The sequence below is a fragment of the Rana temporaria genome, chromosome 3, assembly GCF_905171775.1.
Source record: "Rana temporaria chromosome 3, aRanTem1.1, whole genome shotgun sequence".
Taxonomy (NCBI): Eukaryota; Metazoa; Chordata; class Amphibia; order Anura; family Ranidae; genus Rana; species Rana temporaria.
The window spans coordinates 247,380,531-247,398,114 of NC_053491.1; the positions used below are offsets into that span (position 1 = coordinate 247,380,531).

At 42.8% G+C, this 17,584-nt stretch overlaps 1 protein-coding gene and 1 pseudogene across 2 annotated transcripts in view; both read left to right on the forward strand.

Annotated features, from left to right (window-relative positions):
• The window catches only part of CPEB4 (cytoplasmic polyadenylation element binding protein 4), a 128,091-nt gene that overhangs the window by 36,193 nt on the left and 74,314 nt on the right, over positions 1–17,584 (forward strand). The window lies entirely within an intron of this gene.
• On the forward strand, positions 2,727–2,904 carry LOC120933983 (annotated as a pseudogene).

Genomic DNA, 17,584 nt, shown 5'->3' on the forward strand with positions numbered 1-17,584 from the left:
TCATATCATTGATTTTTAACATGGCCGATTTACTCAAATTCGAGCCCACTAATCGTGGAAATTATAATGACAATTCTTAGTTAGAATTTTCTGAAAGAAAATTAGTTTGGAATTCAACCCATGTATGGCTGGCTTAATTGACAATTGGAGGGTTACACCACCTAAGGGAGCTCTGCTCCTAGCTCCAGGTTAGGTTTGCACCCAGCGTCTTGCCTCTATAGGTGGCAATATAACCCACTTGTTCTGATTAATCATCAATCAAAGGCTCTGCCTCCTCAAACTTAGAGAAAATAATTTTACAGTGAGTGCACAAAATTCTAATTTTTTTTTTTTTTTTTTGCCACCAGTATTTTTCACCTCTACAGATTTCTTAAAGCAAAAACAGTAATGTGCTGTATTACTACTACAACCAATTAAACGTCACTTGATTGCAGGTTGCTGCAGTTAAATGAATGAATGCTGGTTTGTATTGCTTGTATATTGTACACCTCTTTGTATATCGTGCTTTGATAATACACACAACTCTAAGCCTTTTTAAGCAGTAATGTCAATGGATACCTTGTATTCCTACTATTTATTTTTTTTCCCCCTTTTTAGAAGCATAGAATGCCTAAAGCCATATTTCCTCTTTCTGAGCCGTAAGCCCACATTGATACTGCTGGTGCACATTACAACACAACAAACTGGTTTGCTATTTTGAGCAGAGGTCAATTACATCATGTTCCGTTTGAACAGTCACTACACAGTGTCCTAAAGAGTTACTCCTGACAGCAACTCCAATCACACAGTGTCTCCTAATATTCTCTAAATGCAATGCTACGACTTTGCTAAGCATAGAAACGTATTGTGTAACACATCAATTTGACTTATTAAATCCCACGTTTTCAAATTTTCTGTTTTTTCCTATAGCTAAACTTCAGGCTAAAGAAAAATGTACCCATACAATGACTGAACTGTCTTGCTTGTTAACTTGCATTACACCAGGGCTATTGCCCTGCTGATTCTGACACTTCCAGAAAGCATTGGAGAAACAGCAGGATAATGACCATGGTGCAGTGCAAGTTAAAAAGCAAGGCAGTACAGGCTTGTTTCAGCGTGATACTACAGCTTTACTTACCAGGCCCCGACACCACCTGGGCTCCTGAGAGTGGCCAGGGAAGCCTCACATGATCTGCAGCAGTCTATGCAGATCATGGGAGGCCTCCCCCTGGCTGAAACACCGGAATATCAGAATTAGTGCATTTTTTGGTCCGTGCTAATTCAGTATCTTGAACCTGGACCATTGATATGAATCTGGATGGATCCATAAATGTTATACAGTGAATGCAAAGTTGGTTCCCTACCACTTTCATATCACAGCAGAAATTGAGATTTTCAGACCAGACACAGTATTTTCACCAGCTATGCCTGTTGTGTCATTTTAGTGTTTTTTGCTGGGAAGGGTGGAACTGACATTCTCTGATGTTCCTGTACATTCTCTTTAAGGTATGGCACATTGGCCACACCTTAAAAATCAGATTTTTCTTTCTACTACCATTAAGAGTAGTTGTAGCCTTCTGTCTGCTTGAAAAGGTCTGGCCTGAACAAGGTCTTTTCTCCCAAGGTATTGCTTTTTAATTTGTTTCTGTGAATCTGAAGTCACCACATCTGGCAGCAACCGTATTCTTTAGCAGAGAAGTCTAATGCCCCTCTTTCCCATGCTAATGTTTGGTTAAACACTGGAACTCTTAGGCCCCTTTCACACTGAGGAGTATTTCAGGCGTTTTAGCGCTAAAAATGGCGCATAAATAACGCCTAAAATACTCCTGCCCCAGCATTCTCAATGTGAAAGCCCAGAGGGCTTTCACACTGAGGTGATGCGCTGGCGGGAGAGAGAAAAATCTCCTGCAAGCAACATCTTTGGAGCGGTGAGAGGAGCGGTGTGTATACCGCTCCTTCCCTGCTCCTGCCCATTGAAAGCAATAGGACAACGCAGTAATACTCTGCAGAGGCGCATTGCCAGCGGTATTAACCCTTTTTCGGACACTAGCAGGGGTTAATACTGCACCACTAGCGGCCGAATACCGCCACAATTCTGATCGTTTATCGCCGCTAAAAATAGCGCCACCGCACCTCCCGCCCCAGTGTGAAAGGGGCCTTAATGCTTTAAATTGGCCATTCTCAACAAGGTTCCATAGAACCCTAGGGTTTTTCCAGAAGTGTTCAGGGGTCCTTTGAAGTTTGGCTGATTTTGCCTCACATTTGATAGCACATGCATAGTTCTAAGACCAACGTCCATTTGGCAGAGCGTGTAGCATGGCACCAGTGATCTTTTTATCTACTTGTGAGAGTGGCGTTCTGACCAACCTTTGTTAGGGCAGTATTCTCACAAACCACCAATAATTGGTTTAAGCAGGGGGCTCCATGAGACCTGAAAACTTAAAGGGGAGTTCCAGCCTTTTTTATGTTCATTAAAAGTCAGCAGCTACAAAAAGTGTACACTTGCCTGTTCCACTGTCCAGCGACGCGGCCACCCGGAGCTTCGCTCGTCTCTCCCCCCCCCTCTCTCTGCCAGCCCCTCCATTGTAACTGTGGGCATTCAGCCGTGACCGCTTTCGGCTTCACGGTCGGGTTTTCACTGCGCATGCGAGAACGGCGCTGCGCTCCCTGAGTGGACAGGCAATTGCCTGGGACCTGTCGTGTCCCAGGTGATTGCCTACAGGCAGGGGCCGCCTAAGGAGTCCCTGGGCGCTTCTCGGCCTTTTGGCTAAGATCAAGTGTAGTATCTGTTCTTACCAGTTGCCAGGAGGTGGCGCTATGCTAACCGTCCCTAGTACACGGCGAGGTGGAAAGGGATGGCGGTGGCAGATGCGAAAGCTGCTGGCGTGGAGGTGAAAGCCTTCTGATTTGGACGGAGAAACATGCGGTCGAAGCTGAAGGGTCGGGTCCCTGGCCTTCTGGCCTGGATTTGATGCAGTTCCTAACCTTGCCAGTTTTCTCAAGAGGGAACATCGACCTCACCCTATTGTTAAGGGGGGGTCTAATGAAGGCTTGTACCTCTCGAGTACAAAAGAGGCGATGAGGGGAGTACATATTCCCTCTCCCTGAGCTTCCGGAGCTCTCGTTCCTTCCTGGTAGGGAAGGGGGCTGTGATTGTCCGGGCTGTTAGTCATGGTTGGTTTGAAAAGTCTATGGTGATGTACCCCTCTAGGGCTGGGCCTTTTGGCTAGGACCAGAGGAATTTTTGATTCCTGGCCGGAGGGCCGGCCATCGTATTGCACGATGGTCACTTTTCACTCTCCTCATCTTCCTTCTCCCCCACTTTCTTTTTATTTACCCTTTTTATGTATTTTTTTTGTTTGGTGTCACGTTTGTCAGTGTGATAAGTAGGGTGCCGGTCCTCGGGCCAGCCCTGAACGTCTTGGGAGTGGGTGGACATGGCCTTCTGGCTTAGTTTGCCTGCTCTCATGGGGTCTACCTTCGGGGGAGCCCCACCTAGTACTGGGAGGGTTCTGTTTTGGCAGACCCTCCAAGGAATGGGGTCCGCGTCGGCTTCGGCTGCTCGGACCATGTGAGTACCTCCAGTCCCCGTCTGGAGCCTAACGCCTCGGGGGATCAGGGTCAGGTCCTTCGTTATGGAGGACCGTTTGACATGGCAACCGTTGCACGTTTTTGTGTCACTCTTGATGTGCGTGCACATTTTTTTTTGCACCGGGTGGACATTTTTTGGGTGCGTTTTGCATGCCATAGGCTTTAAAAAAAAAAAAAAAAGCAGTCCCTGGGCGGAAGGAGGAAGTGGGACAGGAAGTCCCAATTCTACTGAAAAAAATTGTATGTTTGCCTGGTAGACTTTCAAAGTATATAAGATATTATGTTTAAAATGTAAAATGAGGTGAGGATGTGGAAACCCTGGTTAGACGAAACAGGTTGTTCTATATAAAAATCGCCATTCAAATTCAATAAATATCTTAACCCGCTATCGGGCATTCCTTTATGGGGAAGACGTATTTAACGAAGTAGATTAACTTCAAAAACCGGCTCACGGTGTGATGGGAGGGTGGGAGGGCGGGTGAGGGTTTGCGGGGTGGGAGGTGAGCTATGACAGTTCAGAAACAAGTGGTCTTTCATTTATTCACAATATTATAAAGAACGAGGGTAGGAAAAGATAAGGGGAAAATAGGGAAAAACGTTTGGTTGTGTATTGTTATAATACGTACAAGGATGTAACACTTTTTGTATCTTTTTATATGCAAACAACAATAAAAAAACATTGAAAGTAAAAAAAAATTTAAAATGATACATTATCACTACCCGTGTAATAATACATTTAAGGTGGGCCTGGACAAATCTCATTTAGAACTATGTCAGCTTTAAAATACTAGGTGCCGGCAGCCCCCGTTCCCCTCAACATATGTAGACAAGGCATTCTCCCCTCACTAGCTGCATACTAGCTCTGGGTCAGTGACTTAACCCTGGTTCACACCAGTGCGGCTTTGAAATCCCGCTACTTTAATTTCCAAGCTGCCCAGTCAGTGCATTTTGGACCTCCAATTTCATTGTGACTTCATTTAACAGAAGTCCATGCAATTCGCAGTGAAATTTGGGGGGGGGGAAAGTAGTGCAGGAACATTTGTTTTTCAAAGTCTCTGCGATTTAAAGCCGCACAAATTTAAACGATTCCATTGGCAGCAATGGGTTGTGACTCGTCATGCGATTGTGAACTGTCAAAGTGATAAACAAATTGCACTGGTGTGAACCGGAGCTTACAAAGCTTGGGAGCCAATGACCGCCAGGCCGGTAGCATTGCTATTAGTTCGTTTTTTTAATTTTTTTCTCCATACATGAACCCCAAAGCCACATCTATCATCCTAAACAAGCCATATCCCAATCTTCATTACTCCTTATCTAAGTACTGCGATGTATTTCTCACGCCTATACCTCAGAAATCCAGGACTGATACCGAATTGAATGTAAAAAGAAAAGCAAGCGCATATCAGAATTGCCACATAAGAATCGACATTGGCCAAACATGCAAATGTACCCGATCACCCATGAAATGCTTCTGACCCAATGCTGGGCCTCTCGGACACAAAGGCTGCAACATCCTATAGCTCATGGGTGCTCAAACTGGCGGCCCTCCTGTTGTAGAACTACAAGTCCCATGAGGCATTGAAAGGCTGACAGGTACAAGCATGACTCCCAAAGGCAGGGGCATAATGGGACTTGTACTTCCACAACAGCTAGAGGGCCACAGGTTGAGCCCTATGCGTATAGCTCCTGAGTGCTACAGTATAATACGGATGCAGTCACTGTTTGGGTATTCAGACAGCAGGGGGTGCTTCAGCTGTCTAATTACAATAGCTGTCAGGTAAGATCCATGGATCCACCTGTTTAGCATGGATGGAGGAATCTAGTGATTTCTTTACTACAGAGAGAAGTCTAAATGGGTATGGTTGGCTTAAGTCCTGTATGCTGTTTGACATTATAATTGTCCTAATCGTAGGAGTAGTCAGTCTTTCCTTTTGATTTGAATAAGTTTCATGTCTATTAGTGTTGCTTCCTGCTTTCACAGCCGATCTGTGCTGGAAGTATACAAGAGATCAGGTTACTGGTACACATGCACTTGTGTCATGGCCAGCAGCTGATTGTTTGTAACTTCCAAGAATAGAGGCAATTAGTTTCTAGATTTCTTTTTAGTTTTCCCTTCTCATCTTTCAGGCACACCTCATTCTATTTTAAATTGGTAACATTTATGAGTTGCATATGATAGAATGAAGCACCACGTCTGCTATATAGAAATTCCATAAGTGCTGTTTACTACATAGGCCTCATTCAGGTGGGCGCTGACACCCGTAGCTTGTGAATGAGCACCTTGTATTTGTGTCTCTGCATTCAAACACCTGAAGCCTTGAGGTGTGTAAACAAGGAGCTCATTCACAGGCTATGGGTGTCCGCGTCTGTCTGATGGAAGCCATATTGGGGAAATTTTTCAGAACCTGGAAAAGAAGAGCTTGTCAGGCTCTGTGGCAAACTAATGTGATCTCCTGTATCTATAAAAGGTGTGTCATCTGCCTTACCTGTGGGGCTTTGTCAGTTGACAGGGAATTTTCCTAAAGCTGGCCATACATGGTGTGATTTTTGCAGGGGAAAAAAATCGCTTGCTTTCCCCCATCAACACAGTCTGTGTTAATGGTGGAATCTCTACCTCAGGGCTATTGTGTTCTCCTGGAGTGGGGAGCCATCCCTCCCGGGAGAACATAGCGATTTATTGCTAGTGGCTATAGCCGCTGACAATTACAAGGAAAATCTGACATGCTTGATCAACGTGTGTACAACTTGGGTGCATTTACACTGACCGCATGCTAAATGCTATGTTTTAGCATGGGCAGCTGTACATTTTTGACTGCAGTTGAGGGGGTGATCAATCGACTTTCGTCAAGCCAAGTGGTGCTGGCTGCCACCTACAGCTTGAAGTTTGGACGATGCTGCATGAATCCTTATTCCTGCTTGTTTTGAAGGCCTTTAAGGCTTTTTCACTTGGGAATCTGGAGGAGGGGGCAGGCGTAAAAACAGGCAGCGGAGCATTGGTTTTACTGCCCCCTGACTGGCCGCTTAAAGGGGTTGTAAAGGTACAATTTTTTTTTTTCCCCCCAAATAGCTTCCTTTACCTTAGTGCAGTCCTCCTTCACTTACCTCATCCTTTGGATTTTGCTTTTAAATGTCCTTATTTCTTCTGAGAAATCCTCACTTCCTGTTCACACACCGTGATGCAAGGCTTTCTCCCTGGTGTGGAGTGTTGTGCTCGCCCCCTCCCTTGGACTACAGGAGAGTCAGGATGCCCACTAACACACAGCTCCTTTCTCTATCTGCAACATAGAGAGCGTCCTGACTCTCCTGTAGTCCAAGGGAGGGGCGAGCACGACACTCCACACCAGGGAGAAAGCCTTGCATTACTGTGTGGAGTTACAGATAGAACAGGAAGTGAGGATTTCTCAGAAGAAAAAAGGACATTTAAAAAAGAAATCGAAGGATGAGGTAAGTAAAGGAGGACTGCACTAAGGAAAGAAAGCTATTTAGGGAAAAAAATTGTACCTTTACAACCCCTTTTAAGTGTAAAGTGGTGGAGGCTATTCATGTCTGGCGAATTGTAACGTTGCATATCAAGCTCAGCCATTCATGTCAATGGGGCCGTACTGCAACCGTGAGCAAAATGCTTGCAGTTTAGAAAGGGAAAAAAAAAAAAACAGACATTCAGGAGCAGCAGGATTACCACCTGTATGCCTCACAGCAGCTGCTTGGCCTCCCTCTGAAAAGTGATCCACAGTGGACAGCGTTTCAGATCATGGGCTAGTGAGTACCTAGCCTTGGTGACATTTTTGTTTTTTTATACTTGTTGCATGCTATTCCTACATAACTACAGATCTAATGATATTGAAAAGAAAAACCCATAAATGTTCCAGTTGGTTCCTGGGGAGAGAAGAGTTACAGGATTAGAGAGTTGCTTGGTCGGTACATAAGCCTCTTTCAGTGCCACGCCTGTCTGCATGCCTCTGTTTTAACACATTGCTGATTAGATTTGTGGAGTGAAACCTAAATGAGTTAGAAATGCTGACATGCAAATACAGTAAAACCTTGGTTTGCGAGCATAATTCGTTCCAGAAAAATGCTTGTAATCCAAAGCACTTGTATATCAAAGCATTTTTTTTAAAGGTAATAAAAGATAAGAGAGGCACCTCTAAGTGTAGCAATAAGTTGCTAAATGTTGTACCTTCATTAAATGTAACCATATTGCTACACTTAGAGACTCCTCTTCTTTTTTATACTCGGTTGTGACATGACGCTACTTGTCACTCGACATCGCTTGTATATCAAGGCAAAATGTATTAAAACGTTTTGCTTGTCTTGCAAAATGCTCTCAAACCAAGGTTTTACTGTTTTAGTTTTATAAAGGGAACACATCGTGGCAGCATAACAAGCAACATATCACAGGGTTTTTCTCACCTTTCTTTAAGCTGTAGGAACTGCAACTTCTGCTTTCTGATCTTCTTGGGTACCCTTACAGTCAGGTGACCCAAATCGTTGCTGAATTTGGCTAAATTAAAAGGATCTGAATATTGGCAGCATCATATGACCACATCTATTATTGTAAAAGTAAACCTGTGCCCCGACCGTGCACGTTTAGGCCTCATTCACGCTGCTAGTGTCTAACCTGCGTTTTCTATGCACCTTGAGGACATTTTTAAATGTATATTATTACAGGTGATGATTTTTCAATGGCTCCATGCACATTGTGTATTTACCTGGGTTTAGGTGCAGTCAGTTTAGCTGTGTTTTGAAGAAAATGAATTGTGTGCATCCAAGATCCGATTAGAAACTAAAAGCAGCTAAATGCATGTAAACATGTCTAAGGCTCGGTTCACATACAGTAAAACCTTGGTTTGAGAGTGTTTTGCAAGACAAGCAAAATGTTTTAATACTTTTTGCCTTGATATACAAGCAATGTCTTGATATAAGAGTAGCGTCCTGTCACAACGTAGTATAAGAGAGGCACCTTTTAAAGTGTAGGAATATAGTTGCATTTAATGAAAGTCCAACATTTAGGAACTTATTGCTACACTTAGAGGCGCCTCTTTTCTCTTTTATACCCTGTAAAAAAAAATGCTTTGATATACAAGTGCTTTGGATTACAAGCATGTTTCTGGAACAAATTATGCTCGCAAACCAAGGTTTTACTGTATGTGTAAATTTGGTTGCCGGTTCCCCCCCATCCAGTTCGCATGACATGCGAGTGTGACTGGCTTTTAATAGAGCCGTTTAACACATGTCCAGGGTGGCCACTGTCTGTATTCCAAAAGGGTCCTGTGCGTGTGTGGGTCCGGTTTAGGTGTGAATTCATCTAAAAATGTGGATCTGATTTACACCTGAACAGGAGCACACCGGACCCCATGCTGGGAACCACGGCCACACATGTGAATCGGGCCTAAAGCTAGTTCTCACACTATTGCGGGTGTGGGAATTGCAGCGAATCCCGCAACCACCCACAGTCAAAAGCCTGAAAACATGACGTTTTGGGGCACCTGGAGGACTGGAGTTGAGAAACGCTGCTCTAGAGACTTTATTGTAATCTGCAAGGATCTTTGTAAATACACAACCTCATACGAAGGCCTCTTGCACATGGGCAAAAAGACCTACTTTTGTAGCCATGCATTTTTACAAATCTGAACGTGTGTGACGTCTATGGGACAATGCACACAGCTGTGTAATGATCTGTAATACCACTATACGTTGCAAAAATGCTTTTCTATATGTGCAAGAATATAGAAGTGTATATGTTAAATTGTGACAGCTAGAAATAGATAAAGCATTTTATGTGCCTGTATGTGTGCATGCACAAGGTCTTTATGGAATGTAACTTGTGTTCTTTTACTTGGGCCTCAGCTACCAAGATTCTGCATATAAACATGAGTAAATTATTACTTCCGTGTGCAAGAGGTCTTAAAGCGCCTAGAGAGGTCAGGGATGACTTGTTTTTAAAGCTCCTTTACTGCTTGTTAAGAATATATAAATCCTTTAATGTCCATAGTGTGAGCACAGATGCACTTTAAACATGGGACTTCATAAAATGACACAATGTACATATGCACATTAGATAACATAGAGCTGCTTTCAGAGGCGAAAAAATGTCAGATGTCCCTATAAACAGCATTTTTTTATTTTTTCTGTCCATGAAAATATGCTGCTTTGTTTTACCAGAACTTGGCAGAAAAGTGTTGCGTTTTTATGCACGTTTATGAGCATATTGCGTTTTGATGCGTAGGAGTGTAAACTTCTGCTGGCTAGAATATTCTAGGCATTAGAATAAGATTGCGTGCAAATTCCTACATTTTTTAGATGCATGTAGGTGCATAAATTTAAGCTGGAAAACTCTTCTGTAAACGGATACAATGTGCATATGCACATTAAATAACTTTCAAGCGCATAAAAAAATCCAGACGCCTCTAACTGCCTTTTTTTCTTCCCGTGTGCATGAGGCTGAAGGCAGACGCATAAAAATGTTGAGTTCTGATCTAATCTTCTGCATCAAGTGGGTGATATGTGTAAAAACCTTACCTGAATAAAGCGTTTTGGTTGCCTCCAGCATGCTGAAGTGACAAGGCGTTAACAGTTATTGATCATGTGATGATGACGTCGTTCTGTCTGCTCTCAAGCCTCAGCTACACAGATCGTTGTCTGCCTGAAGTGTAACAACACTTCCCAGGCAGTGAGGGGAATGTAAAACCAGGATGTTGCTTTGCTTGTGTCATTTTAGACTGCTCAAACATGGCAGCCCCAGAATTGCCGTAAGTTCACTTCCAGGGAATTGAGAATGGTTACTATTGTATAAAATGTTATAGTAAACTCTAACCGAAAGACCTTTTTAGCTTTTACATGAGTTCATTGTTTTATACTTTCAGTTTTTTTTTGTTTTTTTTTAATCTCCTTGATGGCTTTCAGTACTGTTGGTTTTATACACTTCTTCCTATACAGTACAGACCAAAAGTTTGGACACACCTTCTCATTCAAAGAGTTTTCTTTATTTTCATGACTATGAAAATTGTAGATTCACTCTGAAGGCATCAAAACTATGAAGTAACACATGTGGAATTATACATAACAAAAAAGTGTGAAACAACTGAAAATATATTTCATATTCTAGGTTCTTCAAAGTAGCCACCTTTTTGCTTTGATTACTGCTTGGCACACTCTTGGCATTCTCTTAATGAGCTTCAAGAGGTAGTCACCTGGCGCAGCACCCCATCACTCTCCTTCTTGGTCAAATAGCCCTTACACAGCCTGGAGGTGTGTTTGGGGTCATTGTCCTGTTGAAAAATAAATGAAGGTCCAACTAAACGCAAACCGGATGGAATAGCATGCCGCTGCAAGATGCTGTGGTAGCCATGCTGGTTCAGTATGCCTTCAATTTTGAATAAATCCCCAACAGTGTCACCAGCAAAGCACCCCCACGCCATCACACCTCCTCCTCCATGCTTCACGGTGGGAACCAGGCATGTAGAGTCCATCCGTTCACCTTTTCTGCGTCGCACAAAGACACAGGGGTTGGAACCAAAGATCTCAAGTTTGGACTCATCAGACCAAAGCACAGATTTCCACTGGTCTAATGTCCATTCCTTGTGTTCTTTAGCCCAAACACGTCTCTTCTGCTTGTTGCCTTTCTTTAGCAGTGGTTTCCTAGCATATATTCTACCATGAAGGCCTGATTCACACAGTCTCCTCTTACCAGTTCTAGACATGTGTCTGCTGCAAAAGGTGGCTACTTTAAAGAACCTAGAATATGAAATATATTTTCAGTTGTTTCACACTTTTTTGTTATGTATAATTCCACATGTGTTCATTCATAGTTTTGATGCCTTCAGTGTGAATCTACAATTTCCATAGTCATGAAAATAAAGAAAACTCTTTGAATGAGAAGGTGTGGCCAAACTTTTGGTCTGTACTGTATGTATGTGCTTCAGCGATGGTTAATGGTGACAACAGTGGGCAATGCTGCACTCCTTTGCAACCTACTCTCCTGTGACAGTGCCTGGGTGATTGATAAGCCAGTTGCTAGGCCCAAGTACTCTGATCGGACAGAGAGTGATGTCACTGTTCATAGATAACTGACACAGCCAATCTCAACTCTAGCTGAATGGAGACGCTCCGGAGTCCTGCTGTGTGAACCCAACCTCAGTGTCTGGTTAAAGCTGTAGAAGGAGTTTTCATTCTACTGATTGTCCTGTGAGGCTGCAGGACCCCTGACCCTCTGTCCAGACAGTGCTGATTGGCCCTGGACTGATCACATGCACTCTTCCAAAGAAACAACAAAAAAAATGTATAATATTTTTAGCAATACACACCAAACATTGCATGTTCAGCCTGGCTCCAAAGGCTCTTTCTTATCAGATGGATTGGGGGCAGTGGAAGTCGCACAACTTGGGCTCCATTCACACCTGTGCAACTCCAAAGCTGAAATAAGTAGTTTGCAGTTTTTTTTGTGCTCCTAATGGAATGGAATGTAATTTTATATGTTGCCTAGTGTCATTGATAATCCGATATCTTGGCAGATGTCTGTTTTGGGCTCCGTTTATATATCGGAGTATGAAACACCTCAAATAGTTCTAAAGACTGAAATGGAGATTTCTGGTAATCACTAGTAGACCCAGCAGAGTTGTCTTCTGGCCACAGGCTCTTCACCGTATGTAGTATGTGGTCAGGGATTACAAATTATTTTCCCAGACGTTTATTCACTTGTCGGATTTTCTCATATCTGCCCAGGATAAAACCTCTGACCCATATGGTTTACACTGAGAGCCTGTTTGTAAACCTTTGAGATAAATCAGAAGGACAACTAGGCTTTCATTGTGCAACGAATTTTAATTGCCACATAGAAGTGATGTCCTAGGACAGAGGACAAAAACTGCTTTCACATGACTGCCAAGAATGGCCCAAACAAGACTGGCTTTAGCTTTGTCCCTGCCAGTTATTTTCATCTTGTAAGGCGACTTCAGATTATTTTATTCTTTTTGTCTTTTGTGCTCTGGATGAATATTTACTTTGTGTTTCTGTTCATTTATTTTGTCATTGTGGTGATTTGTTTAAATGAGAACCCCAGCTTATGTTGAATAAACTAAAAAGTATCCATTCCCCACAATGCAGAAAGTGAACCTTTAGCACAGCCACACTTGCAGCGCCCGCACCTAGCCTCACTCCAGTTAATCGCATTAGGACTTGCTGAATAAAAAAACGTCAGTCGGCACAATATTTTTTTTTTTTTTTTTAAAGACTCTGTGCAGGGAAGATCAGCATCTGAACCCAGAGAAAGTGGAGGTAATAGAAGGCATTACAATTACTGTAGTTGGTTATTTATATTTACCACTGTATATGGATATTTTGGAATACATTTTTTTTATTTTATTTACATATTAACTAAATTGTACACCACACTTTTTTTAAAGATTATGCGATTAGTCGATTAATCGAAACAATAATCGGCCAGCTAATCTATTATGAAAATATTCGTTAGTTGAAGCCCTAGTCGTCTTATACGCTCAGTCATCTTATACGGTACATATATATTATGTAGGGGGACTCTTTATTTTATTAACATTAACCACCTGTCTGTCAGTGTACAGTCGAATGATTCTTATGAATGGGAACAGTCCTGAATGGATCAAAATTCGGCTGGTCCCTGCTGAACTCGCTAAATTTTGTTTCATGTGTGGCCAGCTTAAAGCGGAGGTTCGCCGGTAAAATTGTGTTTTTACCCTTAGATGTATGCTCATTTAGTCTAGGGGAATCGGGTTGTTTAAAAATCCGAGCATTACTTACCGTTGTAGAGGGCGATCTTCTCCGCCACTTCCGGGTATGGGCTGCGGGACTGGGCGTTCCTTCTTGATTGACAGTCTTCCGACAGGCTTCCGACGGTCGCATCCATCGCGTCACGATTTTCCGAAAGTAGCTGAACGTCGGTGCGCAGGCGCAGTATAGAGCCGCACCGACGTTCGGCTTCTTTCGGCTACTTGTGACGCGATGGATGCGACCGTCGGAAGCCTTTCGGGAAGACTGTCAATCAAGAAGGAACGCCCACTCCCGAAGACCCATACCCGGAAGTGGCGGAGAAGATCGCCCTCTACAACGGTAAGTAATGCTCGGATTTTTAAACAACCCGATTCCCCTAAACTAAATGAGCATACATCTAAGGGTAAAAGAGCAGAAACGGCCTTTATGGGTGAACTCCCGCGTTAAAGTGATTGTAAGCCCTCACCTTGTAAAACAACCCATTTAGTTTAGAAATGAAAGGCAAAACATTTGTGTATAGATATAATAGAAATAATAAATTATAAATACTTCCCCCTTTTTTTAGAAAAGATTGTGTTCCCTCTGTTCTCGGCTACCTAGGAGCTAGGGGAGGAGAAACGGCAGCACACTAAGGCTGCATTCACACCTTAGCGCGGCGTTTTGTACCGCGATTTGCCGTGACAAAACGCGTCGTTTTTTAACCTTGTTTTCGCTGGAGTGGTGATTTGCACATTGTCGGCTATGCCGAACGCCGAAGCCGCCTGAAAAAAAGGGTCAGGGACTTGTTTTGAGCTTCAGGCGTACAGCGTTTCGGCGTTCGGCGTGGAGATGTGAACCATCTCCATAGAGAACAATGTTAAATCGCCCCTCCAGCGTATTTTAGGCTGCAATAGCGTCGGGCTTCAGGCGTTAAAACGCCTAGGTGTGAATGGAGCCTAATACTGCCAGTGAAAGGCTGTGCAAGGGGGACGTGTCAGGACAAGTCTGATCATTGGAGGGGAGAGCAGCATAGCTAGAGAACTGACCATGCTGTGCTCCTCTGTTTATACCTAGTACACACAATCAGAATATAGTTCAAAAATTTCCGCTTTTGAAGCGATTGGACGATAAGCCAATAGTTAGTACACGGCTTTCGTCCGAAATTATCTGAAGGGGCCAAACGTGAAAATCTTTCTCGTACAATACCAGCTGGAGGAATCTGTTGGTATTTTTTTTAGTTTAGCCCGTTTGGCTGAATGGGGTAAAAACAAAAGTGGTGCAGGTGGGTAGTTGAAGACACTGAAGTATTTTGTTGGTTGTAGAAGCTGCAGCAGTCCCTATATTTAGCTGTGGTATGATCAGTGGGTGTGTTCTATATTACTGCACATTCTGTTATCTGTCAGGAATGTTCAGTGTGCATTGTGGTGAGATAGCAGAGGGACTGCCTGCTGGCATTTCTTGCAATGTTTTGGATGTCAGGTAGTCCTAGCCTTTGGGAGCATGTGTTCGTGTGTGTTTGTGTGTTTTTTATCTGTAACATGTAGAAGCCATAGAGAAAGAACACAGATGACCTCTTGTGTTTAAATCTAGATTTCAAATGGATTCTTAAAGGCCAAAACAATAAATTCATCACTGAATATAGCCTGGTCTGTGAGCCTCACACATTACAAACTAGCTTCCAATATTGGTACTAATTGCATTCAATTCTTTAACATTAGAAAATCAAACCTATTTTGAAAAAAAATTAAATAAAAAAAAAAAATTAGAAAATCAAGCTCAGATATCTGTGATGAGAACCATGCAATCACATACTGTAAATATACATTTTATGTCCTGTTATCCAAAACACTTGGGCTCTGTTCACACCTAGGCATTTAACTTCAGGCAGAAAATTGCACGTTTTTCCCGCGTTTTGTACAGGTCAAATGTCATCAATGTAAAAAGCAGAAAACGCCTGTAATCTGCCAAAGAAGCTCCTGTACTTTTTTTGAGCTTTAGGCGTTTTGTTTCAGATGACAAAGCGCTCAGATGTGAACATTGAAATGAATGGGACTTGTCTTGTTGGGCATTTTTAGAGCTGAGGCTTACAGCCGAAAATCGCCCAAAAACGCCTAGGTGTGAACAGAGCTTTTGGCTGCATTCACACCTGTCTTCAACTAGATAAACGCCCAACAAGCAAAATCCTATTCATTTCAATGGCACCTGTTCACATCTGAGTGTTTTGTCACCTGATGCAAAACGCCTTGAGCTGAAAGAACATGAGCTTCTTTGGGGCAGATTACAGGCGTTTTTCTGCTTTTTACATGGGTTACCCTGTACAAATAAAATGTGGCAAAAAAAACACAGTAAAAACATGTGGGACTTTGAAACGCTCAGGTGTGAATGCAGCCTTAAAGCGGTGGTTCACCCTCCTTCACATCATTAGACCATTACATTCGGCATCGTAGCGCGAGCTACGGTATGCCGGTCTTAAATTTTAAATCCCCGTACTCACTGTGCTATCGCTCATTGAAGAATCCGACTCCCGCGGGGAATGGGCGTGCCTATGGAGAGGGAGGATGATTGACGGCCGGCTCTGGCACGTCACGCTCCCCGAAGACAGCCGGAGTAGGTCTCGGTTCTTCACGGCGCCTGCGCACAGGCTATGCGCAGGCGCCGTGAATAGCCAAGTCTATTTCGGCTATTTCCGGAGAAGCGTGACGTGCCAGGGCCGGCCGTCAATCACCTTCTCTCACCATAGGAACGCCCATTCCCCGGAATCTTCAATGAGCCATAGCACAGTGAGTACGGGGATAAAAAATGTAAGACCGGCATACCGTAGCTCGCGCTACGATGCCGAATGTAATGGTCTAATAAAAAAAAACATATTTTTTTTTTTTTAACAGGGTGAACCCCCGCTTTAAAGTGTACAACAACCCATTTAGGTTTTCATTTCTATTTTAAACTGAACATTTGTGTATAGATATAAACAAAAACAAAAAATAATTCAACGCAGTGATCTGCCCCCAAAAAAATTATAAAATCAGCTTGCTTTTAATAAATGGACACTTACCTGTCCTGGAGTTCAGCAATGTTGGCAGCTGATTCTTCAATCAGCTGCCGGGTGCTGCCGCCACCATTGCGGGTAAGGGAACCTGTCAGTGTAGCCTTTCGCTTCACACCGGGAACCCTACTGCGAATGCGCGAGGCTCCGCTACTCTCTCTCTCCTATTGGTCCGGGCGAGGAGGAGGGAGCCCCACACTGACATCACGGGATACTTTCTCATACAAGTACGTGGTACAGCAGGCACATATCAGGAATATGTTGGGGTAACAAATGCTTTAAGTTATAACACAATGAGACCGAGGCATTTAAATTCATTTGAACCCTTTTCACTGTAGAACATATATTTATGGCTCTTGGTTCTTTTGTTATTGGGTATTCAGAATCGTCATGAATAAATTCCTTTTGTATATACTTTTATCCAATTCAAAAAATGACTTGCTGAAATTCTGGCACAAAAGCTCACAAATTGCATACCAGCTCTAGTCCACCCAGACCAGTTTGGCTTTGTACTACTTTGGCTTATCTACGTCCGGCTTACCGATAATTAGACTTGGCAGCTAATTCCATATACAAACACACACACTATTGTTAAAGCATATGTAAAGTTGGGAATTATTAATATTTCAAATACTTTTATTCATTTTTTTTCACAAAACAATACAATCAATACAACATAAAAACAATATACAGACTAACATCTAAGGTCTCGGTATGTACCCCTACGATTTAATAAAAAAAAAAAAAAAGAAGAAAAGACAAATATAAACACTGTCTTCTTCTACCACTACTACATTCTACTACTGGATTTCTCCATCACGTTCTGCCCCAGGGCCGATCCTTCCCTTTCCATGACCATGGGAAATGCCAATACCCACAGTGAGTGGGGGGTGGGGGGGGGGGGGGGAGGGACATAGGGAAAGAGAGAGAGAAAGAGGGGACAGCGGGAGAGGGGAGAGACACAACGAGAGGAAGAGGGAGGAGAATAAAAAAAAAAAAAAAAAAAAAAAAAAGGGGGTTAATTCCCCTTATTGTGTATTTACTTAAGTGCACCGCAATCAAGAAAAAAAAAAAAAAAAAAGAGGGGACACTTTCCCCTGTGAAGACCGAATGAGAGACATTAAGTCCCTCTATAATATAGTGAGATATGTAGGGGTTAATTCCCCTAATTGTGTATTTACTTAAATATATAATAACAAAAGTGAATTATGAAGAGCAAAAAGAGAAGAAAAGGGAAAAATAGTTAAA